General features: G+C 40.0%; 1 protein-coding gene and 1 long non-coding RNA gene across 3 annotated transcripts in view; one reads left to right on the top strand and one right to left on the bottom strand.

Moving 5' to 3' along the window:
• The window catches only part of ZNF462 (zinc finger protein 462), a 137537-nt gene extending 127252 nt beyond the window's left edge, over positions 1-10285 (bottom strand). For both annotated transcript variants that reach the window (XM_077249319.1, XM_077249320.1), the window contains exon 1: positions 10072-10285. The gene's annotated coding sequence lies outside the window, so the exon portion shown is untranslated. The remainder of the gene's footprint in view (positions 1-10071) is intronic.
• The window catches only part of LOC143763970 (uncharacterized), a 169578-nt gene that overhangs the window by 24014 nt on the left and 132477 nt on the right, over positions 1-13087 (top strand). Inside the window, exon 2 of the long non-coding RNA XR_013212967.1 lies at positions 4430-4537. This is a non-coding gene — a long non-coding RNA (uncharacterized LOC143763970). The remainder of the gene's footprint in view (positions 1-4429; positions 4538-13087) is intronic.

Below are 13087 nucleotides of genomic sequence, written 5' to 3' on the forward strand. Positions count from 1 at the left end.
TAATTTTAACATTGAGAGATAGATTATCAAAAATAAAATCCATAAAATCACTTTGTATAAATTATATAAATTTATTTGCATTTTACAGTGAGAAATAAGTATTTGATCTCCTACCAATCATTAAGAGTTCTGGCTCCTACAGACCAATTACATGCTCCGAATCAACTCGTTACATGCATTAAAGACAGCTGTCTTACATACACATGTGGTCAAAATTGTTGGTACCCTTCATTTAATGACTGAAAACCCACAATGGTCACAAAAATAACTTGAATCTGACAAAAATAATAATAAATAAAAAATCTATGAAAATGAACTAATCAAAGTCAGACATTGCTTCTCAACCATGCTGCCACAGAATTCCTGTAACTGTCAATGAGACTTCTGCACCTCTCGACAGATATTTTGGCCCACTCTTCAAAAGCAAACTGCTCCAGTTGTGTCGTATTTGATGGTTGCCTTTTCCAGACGGCATGTTTCAGCTCTTTCCAAAGATGCTCAATAGGATTTAGGTCAAGGCTCATAGAAGGCCACTTCAGAATAGTCCAATGTTTTCCTCTTAGCCATTCTTGGATGTTTTTAGCTGTGTGTTTTGGGTCATTATCATGTTGCAAGACCCATGACCTGCGACTGAGACCAAGCTTTCTGACACTGGGCAGCATATTTCTCTCTAGAATCTTTTGATAGTCTTGAGATTTCATTGCACCCTGCACAGATTCTAGACACCCTGTGCCAGATGCAGCAAAGCAGCCCCAGAACAACACAGAGCCTCCTCCATGTTTCACAGTAAAGACAGTGTTCTTTTCTTGATATGCTTCATTTTTCCATCTGTGAACATAGAGCTGATGCGCCTTGCCAAAAAGTTCAATTTTTGTCTCATCTGTCCATAGGACATTCTCCCAGAAGCTTTGTGGCTTGTCAACATGTAGTTTGGCAAAATCCAGTCCGGCTTTTTTTTCAACAATGGTGTCCTCCTTGGTTGTCTCCCATGAAGTCCACTTTGGCTCATACAAGGACGGATGGTGCGATCTGACACTGATGTTCCTTGAGAATGAAGTTCACCTTTAATCTGTTTGGAAGTTTTTCTGCTCTCTTTTTTTTACCATTCGTATTATCCATCTCTTTGAGTTGTCAACAGTTTTCATCCTGTGGCCACATCCAGGGAGGCTGGCTACCGTCCCATGGATCTTAAATTTCTGAATAATATGTGCAACTGTAGTCACAGGAACATCAAGCTGCTTGGAGATGGTCTTATAACTTTTACCTTTAACATGTTTGTCTATAATTTTCTTTCTAATCTCTTGAGACAACTCTTTCCTTCGCTTTCTCTGGTCCATGTTGAGTGTGATACACACCATGTCACCAAACAGCACAGTGAGTCTCTGTAGCCCTATATACAGGCCCACTCACTGAATCCAAGATTGTAGACACCTGTGATGATAATTAGTGGACACACCTTGATTTAACATGTTCCTTTTGTCACATTATTTTCACGGGTACCATCATTTCTTTCCAGGCCTATTTAATGAGTTTTATTTTTTTTTAATTCTGTGGAAGCATGGCTGAAAATCAATGTCTGACTTACATTTGTTCATTTTCATAGATATTTTACTTATTATTACTTTTGTCAGATTCAAGTTATTTCTGTGACCATCGTGGGTTTTTCTGTCATTAAACGAAGGGTATCAAAAAGACCAAAGAGCTTTATAAGGATGCCAGGTACAAGATAATAGACCTGCACAAACCTGAAATGGGCTACAAAACCATACATAAGACGCTGGGTGAGAAGGAAACAACTGTTGGTGCAATAGTAAGAAAATGGAAGAAATTCAAAATGACTGTCAATCGACATCGATCTGGGGCACCATGCAAAATCTCACCTCGTGGGGTATCCTTGATCATGAGGAAGGTGAGAGACCAGCCTAAAACTACACGGGGGGAATGTGTTAATGATCTCAAGGCAGCTGGGACCACAGTCACCAAGATAACCATTAGTAACACATTACGCCGTAAAGGTTTAAAATCCTGCAGTGCCCGCAAGGTCTCCCTGCTCAAGAAGGCACATGTGCAGGCCCATCTGAAGTTTGCCAAAGAACACCTGGATGATTCTGTGAGTGATTGGGAGAAGGTGCTGTGGTCAGATAAGACAATAATTGAGGTCTTTGGCATTAACTCAACTCGCCGTGTTTGGAGGAAGAGAATTGCTGCCTATGACCCAAAGAAACCATCCCCACTGTCAAGTATGGAGACGGACACATTATGTTTTGGGGATATTTCTATGCTAAGGGTACAGGACTACTTCACCGCGTCAAGTGGGCAATGGATGGAGCCATGTACCATAAAATCCAGAGTGACAACCTCCTTCCCTCCGCTAGGACATTAAAAATGGTTCATGGCTGGGTCTTCCAGCAAGACAATGACCCAAAATATACAGCCAAGGCAACAAAGGACCAGCTCAAAAAGAAGCATATTAAGGTCATGGAGTGGTCTAACCAGTCTCCAGACCTTAATCCCATAGAAAACTTATGGAGGGAGTTGAAGCTCCGAGTTACCAAGCGACAGCCTCAAAATCTTAATAATTTAGAGATTATCTGCAAAGAGGATGGGACCAAAATTCCTCCTGACATGTGCGCAAACCTCATCAACTACAAAAATTGTCTGACTGCTGTGCTTGCCAACAAGGGTTTAGCCACCAAGTATTAAGTCTTGTTTGCCAGAGGGATCAAATACTTATTTCTCACAAATAAATTTATATAATTTATACAATGCAATTTTCTGGATTTTATTTTTTATATTCTATCTCTCAATGTTAAAATTAACCTACCCTTAAAATTATAGACTGGTCATGTCTTTGTCAGTGAGCAAACTTACAAAATCAGCAAGGGATCAAGTACTTATTTCCCCCACTGTATAACACAGTCAACAGAAAAATAGCATTATTGGCCGGTCGATCACCTGTCAGAGATCCTATATCTATCTAGACTTCATAAAAAATACACTGCGAAGACCAAGAAAAAACATGCTGGCATGCAGGAAACCTTAAGGTTGGCGATACATATTAGATGAAAAATAACTAGTTTAACCCAAACAATTGTCCATCGGGTAAAAACTTAACAAGGAGCAATTGTTTTAGCCAACTTATCATAGACCGTCATCTTCTGAAATAAAGTTTGCCATGTTTCCAACTTTTTTTGTGCAAAAAAACACACTCATCCATAAATGAAATTTCATTGATAAAATATTCCTTAAAAGTTTGTTAATCACCGGGTGTAAATTAAAGCACCACTCCGGCGTTTTTGTCTTTTTTTGCAGCACTGGAGTTGTGCTGCTACTAATGAAAGGCCCCTGCACTTAGTCTTAAACTTATCAGCCTGTGTTTTCATCTTTTATCGTTGTCGCTGCGGTCAGTATCCAGCAGTTTGTGACCTGCTGGATGGCTCCAGTGTTTGCTGGAGTTAGCTGGAGGTCACTTTTCAATGCAAATCTATGACAGCGTTGTTCTGACTTTCATTGAGAGCTAGTGACTGTTACGCGTGACTTCTAGGCATACAAAAATTGTGGTTACAAGATGGCAGCACGGGACAGGAGCAGTGGCCGGAAGAGGTACAGATGGTGGGTGGACAGTATAACATTAGGTGCTAAGATCTTACATTAGTAGCACCACTCCAGCACTACAATAAAACAACAATGCTGGAGTTGTGCATTTATATGTATGGCCAAGTTAAATGACTGTAACAGGCAATATAGGCTAAAATATATGGTATGTTACAGGTATGATTGTTCAACAAGTAACATACCAATAAGTATGATAGCCTTTAAGGTGGCCAAAAACATTTGAAAGAAGGAGGTTGATGGCAGAAGAACCGTCTAATATACAATTGTTTAGTGACTGATCATTTCACCGACGTCGCCATACACATTTTATTCCATATTGCCAGTTACAGTTCAGTTGGTTACGCAGGCCAAACATATTCAATGCCAATCTTTCTGGAAAATTATCAAAATGCCCTGAAAACAGGATTTCAGAAAGATCAGTGATGATGATCATTTGTTGTTACATTTCACCCAATCAACAATCATTTTGATTGAAGTCGTCTCTTTTGTTCACCTTTATACTAATGTGTATGCCTACCTTAAGATGGAAAAATCTTTCCTCTGACTTCTTTCCTACTTATGTGTCCTTGGTCATCTAAAATTATCATTTGTGGTTAAATTTAAGACAAATATCTGTTATGGTTTAAAGTAACCATTTTCAGTCATTTTAGTTTAATTTGTATAGGTACCTTTACACAATGTTATTTTATAGTATGTAAAAGTTGAAAAGTTTACTATAGATGTCTAACAAGAAAATGCCACTTTCCTTGTAATATGCACTGTAATATGTCAACTTTATTCCTCATTCATTGAATATTTTACTTTTCATTCACAGATTAAACAGAGATAAGATCCTTCATCACACTCCTACATCATAAGAAAACTTCAATACTAAAGTGAAGAGAACTAAATACTTTTAATTCTAATGGAAAACACAAGACTGGTATAACTTACATTATATATAGCGACTGCATTGGAGTCTAAAACAATTTGAAAATTTGCCATTTTATGAGCTAAGCCAACGCTTTTGAGTAAAGTCAAGAAAGCTCTTTGCCATAGCACAATTAGTGCTGTCACATATTTTGGCCAGATGTAGTGTATATATTTAACTGATGTGTGGAAACGTTCATATATTCTTTTATGAACTTCTAGGTTAAAAGAGGATGGTTCTCTCTTGAGCATCCTTATTTCCTGTTTAGTGTGAAGAGAGGTCACAAAGACCATCCCTTATTCTGGAGGACCTGTCCTGTCCTTTATTAGGGTGCACACAGACATCAGTTTTTCAGGTGCAAGTTCTATCAATGTTTTTAATTAGCAGAATTTTTACCTATTATAATCTATGGGGCTGTCTACATGTCCATGTTTCTTTATGGAACTAGTGGTCCTCACAAAAACAAAGAGACATGTTCAAATTTGATCTGGGCCACAGATTAAACTCGCCAATGTCAGTTTATGTTCTTGAAAAAATTGGACAGCACTTGGATGCCATTCATGTTCTGTCCGTTTTTCACAGACTGATAGGAGAAGCTGGAGAAACCTCCATGCATATGAGAAAAACTGATACAATTTGGGTCATAATAGCTGACATACTGATCAAACAATGATCAAAATTTGATCTAATTTGATCCATGAAAATTTGATCCATGAAAATTGATTATTTTTTAACAATAACCAAAAACCTACACTGGCGCTACTAATATTCTATAAAACAGTCAACCTGCAGCAGAATAGCAATGCTCAATTCACCAAGAGAAAGTTCTAATCTACTACACATAGTGACCATATAATTATCTTTTGTATCTACCCAACGGTTCCTGTGCTAGCTATATAGGTAAAAACAGCCTCAAAAGTCCTCATATCCTCTTATTATACAGTCCCAATAAGTTGATGTCCCCTGTCCAGTATATAGTATGCATATATGTGTATATAGCCAAGCAATTTTTCTTAAAACAAAGGATATTCTTTGTAAAGGATAGTGTGAATCTCAGTTATGCATTGAATTGAGGAACGCATGTTGACCATGCTTCACAATGTAGAGTTTTTGTTACGCCACAAGTGGTTATTTTGGAAGATGAGAGACAGTATGGGAAGTTGCCACTGGCCAGGTCGCTTTCCACAGAATATCCCTTGTTTTAAGATATACAGTGGGCATGGAAAATATTCAGACTCCTTTAAATTTTTCACTCTTTGTTTCATTGCAGCCATTTGTTAAATACAAAAAAGTTCATTTTTTTTCACATTAATGTACACTCTGACCCCATATTGACTGAAAAAAATGATGTACAAATTTTTGCTAATTTATTAAAAAAGAAAAACTGAAATATCACATGGTCATAAGTATTCAGACCCTTTGCTCAGACACTCATATTTATAAGGCACATGCTATCCATTTCCTTGTGATCCTCCTTGAGATGGTTCAACTCCTTCACTGGAGCCCAGCTGTGTTTAATTATACTGATAGGACTTGATTTGGAAAGGCACACACCTGTCCTATATAAGACCTCACAGCTCACAGTGCATGTCAGACCAAATGAGAATCATGAGGTCAAAGGAACTGGCCAAGGAGCTCAGAGACAGAATTGTGGCAAGGCACAGATTTGGCCAAGGTTACAAAAGAATTTTTGCAGTATTCAAGGTCCCTAAGAGCTTAAATGGAAGAAGTTTGGGACCAACAGAAGTCTTTCTAGATGTGACCGTCTAGCCAAACTGAGCAATTGTGGGAGAAGAGCCTTGATGAGAGAGGTAAAGAAGAAACCCAAGATCACTGTGGCTGAGCTCCAGAGATGCAGTAGGAAGATGGGAGAAAGTTTCACAAACTCAACTATCACTGCAGCCCTCCACCAGTTGGGCCTTTATGGCACAGTGGCCAGACTGAAGCCTCTCCTCAGTGCAAGACATATGAAAGCCCGCATAGTTTGCTAAAAAACACATGAAGGACTCCCAGACTATGAGAAATAAGATTCTCTGGTCTGATGAGACAAAGATAGACCTTTTAGGTGATAATTCTAAGTGGTATGTGTGGAGAAAACCAGGCACTGTTCATCACCTGCCCAATACAATCCCAACAGTAAAACATGGTGGTGCCAGCATCATGCTATGGGGGTGTTTTTCAGCTGCATTGACAGGAAGACTGGTTGTCATTGAAGGAAACATGAATGCAGCCAAGTACAGAGATGTCCTGGATGAAACCTCTTCCAGAGCGCTCTGGACCTCACCTTCCAACAAGACAATGGTACACAGTTAAAATAACAAAGGGGTTGCTTCAGAACCACTCTGTGACCATTCTTAACTGGCCCAGCCAGAGCCCTGACCTAAACCCAGTTGAGTATCTCTGGAGAGACCTGAAAATGTCCACCAACGTTCACCATCCAACCTTACGGAACTGGAGAGGATATGCAAGGAAGAATGGCAGAGGATCCCCAAATGTGAAAAAACTTGTTGCATCATTCCCAAGAAGACTCATGGCTGTACTAGCTCAAAAGGGTGTTTCTACTCAATACTGAGCAAAGTGTCTGAATACTTATGACTATGTGATATTGCAGGTTTTCTTTTTTAATAAATTTGCAAAAATTTCTACATTTCTGGTTTTTTTCAGCCTAGATGGGGTAGAGAGTGAACATTAAAGAGAACCTGTCACCTGAATTTGGCGGGACCAGTTTTGGGTCATATGGGCGGGGAAAGGGTGAATCAAACACCCGAAAACTCCGCCCATATGACCCAAAACTGGTCCCGCCAAATTCAGGTGACAGGTTCCCTTTAATGAGAAAAAATGAACTTCTTTGAATTTACCAAATGGATGCATGAAACAAAGAGTAAAAAATTTAAAGGGGTCTGAATAATTCCCTCTTACCAAACTCTCCCCTCTCCAATCTGTCCTGAATGTTGCAGCCAGGATCATATTCCTCACCAATGGTTATACCGATGCCTCTACCTTGTGCCAGTCATTACACTGGCTACCCATCCACTCCAGAATCCAGTACAAACTATTACCCTCATCCACAAAGCGCTCCATGGCTCAGCACCACCCTACACCTCCTCCCTGGTCTCAGCCCACCACCCTACCCATGCTCTCTGCTCTGCTAATGACCTGAGGGTAACATCCTCAAAAACCAGAACCTCCCACTCCCGTCTCCAAGACTTTTCACGTGCTTCGCCAATTCTTTGGAATGCACTATCCATGTTAATACAATTAATCCCCAGTTTTAAGCGTGCCCTAAAAACCGCATTTGTTCAGACTGGCCTACCACCTCAACGCAATAACCTAACTATCCCTGTGTGGCCCATTCAAAAAACGTATCCATAATCATGTTCCTCGCATCATGTTCTCATACACTTTATGCAGTTAATAGCCCTCTGTGTCTGTACTGCTACATACTTAGGCTGTTAACTGGTTTATGCAGCTTTACATGAACACCCGAGCCTTACACTATGGCTGGTCCAAACAACGAAAGTGTTACCATCCACCTCTCGTGTCTCCCCTTTTCCTCATAGGTTGTAAGCTTGCGAGCAGGGCCCTCATTCCTCTTGGTATCTGTTTTGAACTGTTATTATCGTTAAGCTGTAATGTCTATTGTCTGTACAAATCCCCTCTATAATTGTAAAGCGCTGCGGAATATATTGGCGCTATATAAATGAAATTATTATTAATACTTTCCGTACCTACTGTAAGTATACTATATGCTGGACATTGGAACATAGTAAACTATTGGGATCCATAATCAGGTTGCTGGGCTTTTGAGACTCTTGGTTGTTTATACCTATATGGGTATCACTGGAAGATCACATTGGTGAGTTTTTTACCTCAGTGTTTGTAAGGAAAAACCAAGAGTGGAACAGTCAGAGGAAAAGTATAATAGAAACACGTCACGATTTCTGCATTTTTTACCATCTCGTGGTTTTCGCTTACAAGTACTGAGGTAAAAAACTCACCAAATACTCAATGTGAGCACGTGGTCTCATTGGGAGCGGAGAGACTTTACAACCCGTTTATATTCAAGGGCACTTGTGACAAGAAGAAATTGTCTAAAGTGGAGAATGCCTTTAGCAGCATATGGATGACCTAATGGTTACAAATTAGCGTTACAGTGTAAAAACCATACTGCCAGTTTACCTAATGGTTAAGAGGTAACAAACAACCACTCTAACTTTGCATCCAACGTGTTGGACTATTGGTTCCACTTTCAGAATAGAAAAACCTGTGGTTAAATGAAATTTGTGGAGCGTTACCGGCCTGATGTGTGAAGTTAGAAGTGTGTAATATATTACACCTCATATTTTTCTTCTCTGGTTCATGTATTACAGCTCCTCAGTAGTCTTAAGTAAATACTTCAATTAGAAATATATTCCTATAAATCATTCAAAATCCCTGAAATTCAACACTGGAGAACATGTTATGCGGTTTTGCTACCATGTTTTATTTGGTTGCAAGGCTCCAAGTCAGGTTTGCCTACTTTGAATTCTTCTGTCCTCCATTTTCTGGTAGAACTTCAGTATGACTGAAGTTACCTCATTTAGACCATTACTTCCTACGGCAACTATAAAATCCACTTCCTCTAAAAAAAAACATTAAAGTGGCCTTTTTAAAATGAACATTGAGAGCAGAAATGCTGAAGGAAACTGCTTCCTGGAAGGTTCTCCTGAAAATACAACATGCCATTAGCTGAACACTGCATTTCTAGGTCACCTCAGTTTTTGCAGACAGTTATGAGAAGATGGTGGCCAGAAGGAGGAAGCTCCATAGTGAGCATGGTGCAAGCAGCCTTGTGTTATAAAGTCTGGGCAGAAACCAGACTGCTAATGGAGGATAGTGAAGGCTAGGTAGATCTTCAGCTTCTCATGGCTCTTAAGAGACTGACTGAGGAGAGGACTTTAATGGGAGAACAGCAGGTTTAGCTGCTTCCTTTCTCCTTCAGGCAGGTTCTCCAGCTGAACAACAACCTCTTCCCTCCCTCATAGGCAAGATATTTCAAGCCGGGATCCAACCTTCCATGTCAACAGTGCTCATGAGGGAGGGGTGCCAGGACTCAGGAGACCTCTTTATATGCATGAGGAGGGGTTGAGGTACAATCCAAGCCATGCAGCTGAGAAAGAGGTCACTCTGTCATGCTGGCCACCTAGCCAACCCCCCGCTGGGTCTGTCACCAGCTTCCTCCACATATAGTCACAAGTGCAAGCAACCATCACCTCACTCCATAAGTTCATTTTAATCTCCACCACATGGGGGTGGTTGGGTAAAGGAGAGGGTCAATTAATGAATTCATTAATTAGCCGCCCTTCTTCTCCTCCTCCTTCCACCACCATCACCACCACCTCCTTTCTTCTCCAGACAGCACACCAAAGAGGCTTCCCACCCCTCTCCAGCCACCCCAAACCGCAGATCCTAAGGAACTGCTCCAGGATTCTCCTGCTAGACATTACAGATATTAGGAGGACACACACAATAGCAATTAGGGAGAAGATGACTGGCATGGCACTTACACAGCTCTCTGGACGGGGCTGCTCCAGCCTCCTGTTGTCCTGCTCCCTCAGCTAGGTGGAGAGATGGTGGCTCTCCTCTTCTTGCAGCTACTCAGCAATGGAGGCTTGCCATCTTCCTTGCTTTATTTCTCCTCCTCTCTCCTTCACTGGCTGCTGCTGCTTCTCTGCAGCTGCAGATGACCTGAAAGATCCGTCTCTCTCACTGAGTGTGTATGTGCGTATGTGTCTCTGCCTCTCTCTGAATAATGAGCAACCAGAAGGGAGAGGGAGAGTGCGAGAAGACAATCTCTACCACACAAAACGCCAGAGCACCAGGGGGTGCACAAAGTCTTTCTAACAGCAAGCAACGTGGAGACATGTCTCCTATCTCTGCTAGAAATATTCAGCAGAGCAGGGCTGAGATGAAAGGACTAAGCTTGGGGGAAGGGTGGAGGAGAAAAAAACTTTTCTTTCTGCTTTCTGTGAAGTGCTTAGAATGCAGGAGACATCTGCACCATGGAAAAAAAGGAACATTTTGAGATGTAATGGACTCTGCTGTAGAAACATGGGGTGGGACTTCATTCACTGCTGTAATGTGACCTTCCATACAGTCCTGAAATGAGAGCTATCTGGAGCATTGGCAGCTCGCTTTTATATTGATGAGTGGAAAAGGGTTGATGTATCTGAGGTCAAAGTATGCAGCATTCTCAGCCTTTCTTCTAGCTGAAGAATACTGGTGTACGCTTCTGAAGCATTTTCTGTAACCTTGCAATCTGCAGTCATTCTAGTCTATTGAATATGCCACCATTCAGCATAATTCTGGAGAAGATATGGTTATGAGGATGACAATGGTCTTCTGGTAGTTCCTAACCACAGCCAATAGCCTTAATTTTTTTAGCTTTCCACTCATCCAGAGTCATTCTATATAATGTAGCATGCAGAAATCTGGAGTGCAATACTCTAGATAATTTTCCACTAGCATTATTCAGGAGAAGATAGGAGGAGGAGGATCATGGTCTTTTGTTAGCTAACAGACCTTACCCTACTCAATATCATTACAATTCTAGTTTCACTGTGGTAAACACCAATTTTTCTTCTCATCCAAAGTACATTCTATATGATGTAGCCTGGTGAGTGCAATAAGCTACTCTTGGAAATTTGCCACCATCCTGCATAATTCTAGAGAAGATATGATTATGAGGATGATAATGGCCTTCTGATATCTTCTAACCCCACACAATATCCTAAAAATTCTAGCTTCACTGTAGTAAACTCCAAAATTCCCACTCATCCAAAGTCATATTCTGTATAATGTAGCATGCAGAAATATGAAGAGCAATAATACAGTTTTGAGAACTTGCTTCCATCTTGCATAATTCTGGAGAAGTTGATGAGGAGGACGATGATGATAATGGTTATTTTTTGGCTAACAGGTCTAAACTCCACCAAATATCTTTAAAATTCTGATTCTACTGTAGTGAACCCCAAGTTTCCTAGACTATAGGAAATTTGCCCTTTGCAGTTATTTTTTGTCAAAGAATCTTCTAAACTTGCAAGGAATAAGTTGGTAATCAGTTTTTGAACACATTTGTTTTAAGAATAGAAATTCAAGATAACCATTTATTACCTGCATGTCACTTATTCAAGAATAGGAAATGAAGCTATCCAGTGTAAGGGTCCCTCCTATATGGATTCCTGTGAGCTTTCCACTATCTAACATTACGCTGGAGAATATATGAAGATGATGTTCTAATGCAGATAATGTCACTTTAAGCCAAAACCCATTCCTAAACTTGGAAATTTATTGAGTTTTTACCCCATAAAATGTATATTTAATAGAGTATTGCATGCTGATGGTATCTACCTATTCTCATTCCATATTGCTTCAACAAGACAGTTAAAGATGTTCTCTAGTGTGAGGATTCCATGCTGTTTGGTGATCACCATAGTCAAACAGCTACAATGGTACTTAAAAGTTTGTGAACCCTTCAGAATGTTCTGTATATTTGCATAAATTTGACATAAAGCTACATCAGATTTTCACTCAAGTCCTAAAAGTAGATAAAAAGAAAAACTCAAACAAATGACTTAAAAATATTAGACTGTCATTTTTTTTAATAAGGGAACTGGTCTAATATTACACATCTATGAGTGGAAAAAAGTATGTGAACCTCTAGGATTATCAGATAATTCGAAGGTGAAATTAGAGTCTGGTGTTTTCAATCATGAGATAAAAATCAGTTTTGAATGGGCAACCAATTTTATTTATAGAACAGGGATCTATCAAAGTCTGATCTTCACAGCACATTTTAATGGAAGTGTATGATGGCACAATGATTTCTGAGGACCTCAGAAGACGAGTTGCTGACGCTCATCATTATGGGAAAGGTTTCAAAGCCATCCCTAAAAAGTTTGGACAAGACCAATCCGTAGTCAGAAATATTGTGTACAAATGGAGGAAATTCTGGACCTTTATTGATCTATCCAAAAGTGTTTGACCCCTTCAAGAACAAGGCTAATGATAGTCCTCAAGGTGAAGAAGCAACCAAAGTAAACCTCTGAGTAACTAATGGCCTCTATCACATTAGTTAATGTTTATTATTCCACTGTCAGGAGTACACTGAGCAACGATGGTGTCCATGGCAGGATTATAATGAGAAAGCCATTGCTCTACAAAAGAACATTACTTCTTGTCTGCAGTTTGCTAAAAATAACTTGGATAAGCCAGTAGGATCAATCAATGATCAATGTTTTGGGTTTATGGATAAGACCATAATAGAGCCTTTTAGTTTAAATGAGAATCATTATGTTTGGAGAAAGAAAAACAATGTATTACAGCAGAAAAACCTCATATCATCTGTGAAACACAGTCTTGGTCAGGGTTGGACTGGCCCACCAGAGAACCGGAGAATGCTCCGATGGGCCCTGGCTTCTCATTCAGGAGAGTTCATAGTGTAAACCTTGCAGCTGCTATGGGACTCTTCAGTGGGGGAGAAAGGTGGGTCCTCAAAATCAAATCCTCTGGTGAGCCCAATGT

The sequence above is a fragment of the Ranitomeya variabilis genome, chromosome 1 (assembly GCF_051348905.1).
Source record: "Ranitomeya variabilis isolate aRanVar5 chromosome 1, aRanVar5.hap1, whole genome shotgun sequence".
NCBI classification, from domain to species: Eukaryota; Metazoa; Chordata; class Amphibia; order Anura; family Dendrobatidae; genus Ranitomeya; species Ranitomeya variabilis.